Raw genomic sequence first — 2555 nt, forward strand, 5'->3', positions numbered from 1 at the left:
GAGTGTTCTCGTCGCCTAACCAAGCATATCGCGCGCGATCGCGTTTCCTTGCCGCCCGACATAAAAGAAGAATTTGGTGGACTTTATCCTAGATTTGCGTACTCATTGTCGGGATGGCAGCCGATCTTCTTCCCGAGGCGGTCACAGTGACCGTCTTTATGGAGAGCCTCCTTACTGGCGTGGCCATAATGGAAGTCTTCCGTGTGCATCCGTCTTCTTTTGAAGAAGCAGCGAATGTGACATTGAATGCCGATTTCAACTTTTAGTCGGCACGACTTAGCTGGAATACACACTCTAGCAGCTCGTCGAGCGGGCCAGAGCCGATGTATTTCAGCTATGCATAGGACGAGGTGGAAGAGCTCCAGGGTACCGAGCAGCGTTTGAACACCCGACGGTGTTTTGTCTGTAGAGACACTCGTCACCTTCGAATTGGTTGTCCCCTGCGCAAGGTACGTCAAGGTTCATCAAACCGAAATTCCGCTTCTTACCAGTCTTCTGGTTTGTCGCGGGGAAACAACTACACCCAGTAGGTGCGGGGTGCCCTACTGGGAGAGAGATGAGTTCTATTGAGCCTAAAAAAGGTAGAGGTCAGCAGGGCCCAGCCCCGAAGAGCTCGGTGCTTTTGAGCACGGAACATTTATGCAAGCCAGACTTGCTGGTCGTAAAGCAATCGTAAAGGGATTTGAAAAGCCTGGACGATCCTGATCGACTCTGGGACGTCAGGCGATTATGCTCAACACTCCGCGGCGGAAAGAATGTATGTTGAGGCGCTGAAGGCGCGGATGAGCGACACTGTCACTGTCCGCTTAGCGATGGGGACACGTGTAACGGTGCCGAAGGTCCCTGTCGATATCGATGTCAAGTTTCTTGACTTTCATAGCGTGGAGCGCTGCTTATCCTTAGACTTATATTCAAGGTATGACCTCATTCTTGGTATGGCATGGCTGGAACACCATGACACATGGATCGATTGGAGGTCGACGACCTTGTGCGTTATGTGAACGTCTCCTGGTGGACCATTGGTGAGTCACGAAATCACCTCTGCTAGGAGGCGAAAACGCTATTGGCGTGGGCACTGGACCGACACGGTCAACGTGTTGAAGATCGGAGTATCCGAGTTGGTGAATACCGAAGGTGTGTCGAACAGGAGTCTCGAGTATGACTCGCGGGCTGAACGCGGAGTGGCACGTCACCCACTGAGCGCTGCTCCGATAGCCGAGGCACCGAAGGCGATGGCCCAGCGATGCTCTCTGGTACGAATGTCCATCGAATGAAAGCGCAGTTACAGTTCATGGTTTTCAGTTCCCTCAACCAGGAGGTGGAGAACTTGGGAATCAAGTCCCAAGAAAAATTACCGACCAAAATGTCGAGTTCATATTGAAGCAGAATCTCGTGGTAATTCAACTCGACCCCACCCAATGTGCTCATATCACTTCATTGTATCATTTATACCACATGTGTGACCATTTTTCGCAAGAAGCAAATGATTCGAGCAACTTTATCACTTTGCAAGCTCATCACATTGTCAGTGTTTCAGCGTGCCTTTTTTTAAGTAGAGTATACTGCAAAACATATGTATGGCGAACGTGTCTGTGTTCAGGAATAGTTTATCATACGTTCTTTGTACTATATGTGTAGGTGTGTGGCTAATATAAATAATTGCAGTAGTTAAGCGCAGAGGAAGCGTGTTTGGGCTCATAATTTGAAGGTTGTTGGATCGTGGCCGGACTAGGTCCGAGGCATCCTGGGCAAGGCCATTCGGATGCGCGTAGAGTGGCGCGTTATCCACTCGACGAAAACATCAGGGCTCCAGTGGAGCAGATGGTAGGTCTGACACTGTATGACTCTGAGTGCAATTTCACACTGGTTTTACCGAGACGTGCAACCTCCGGGAAGAAGCTACAGTGACGCCGTATGGTAGCTGCAAGACGCCGGGCGTTGACTCTGACCCAGCACGCTCCCGTAGACGATAGCGCATAGCTATACACTCTCGTAAACGATATTAGGAGGAGGATGACGGCGACGTCACCCTCGCTATGCCTGCGGTGGATGCTCTTCTTGAGCTGGACGAGATGTCCCTCGAAGTGTTCGGCAGTGTCTTATAGGCAGGCGACTTAGCCGAAGTGGTCATTATACGACCAGAAGAGGAGATCAACTCGTCGTCGCTTCTGGATGAAGCTGTCTTGGAGGACACCAAGAGGGTGCTGAGCACACGAAGGGATCTTCGATCCTGAAGAACCCCTCAGATTTGTACTATCCTTCGGTAAAGGAATAAACACGTCGTTCCCAAAACATCCACCGTCGGTCCTACCTCCGGACCGAGGTGTGCGTTAGGAGATCGACCTGGTTGCGGGAACCAAATACTGTATAACATGCCAATGGTCCCTGCCCAAGGAGCAGTGTGACGTCTTTGACGCCTTTTCTGTGCGAGGCACGACGCAAGAATGGTGCGTGAGAGCGGGTCTCCCCATTCGATACCATGTTTTGCGTCCGGAAACCGAACGGCAAGTGGCGTATCGTTCACGCTTACAATAAGCTCAACGCTGCCACCATTC

The sequence above is a fragment of the Plasmopara halstedii genome (assembly GCF_900000015.1).
Source record: "Plasmopara halstedii genome assembly, contig: Scaffold_253, whole genome shotgun sequence".
In the NCBI taxonomy this organism is placed as follows: domain Eukaryota; phylum Oomycota; class Peronosporomycetes; order Peronosporales; family Peronosporaceae; genus Plasmopara; species Plasmopara halstedii.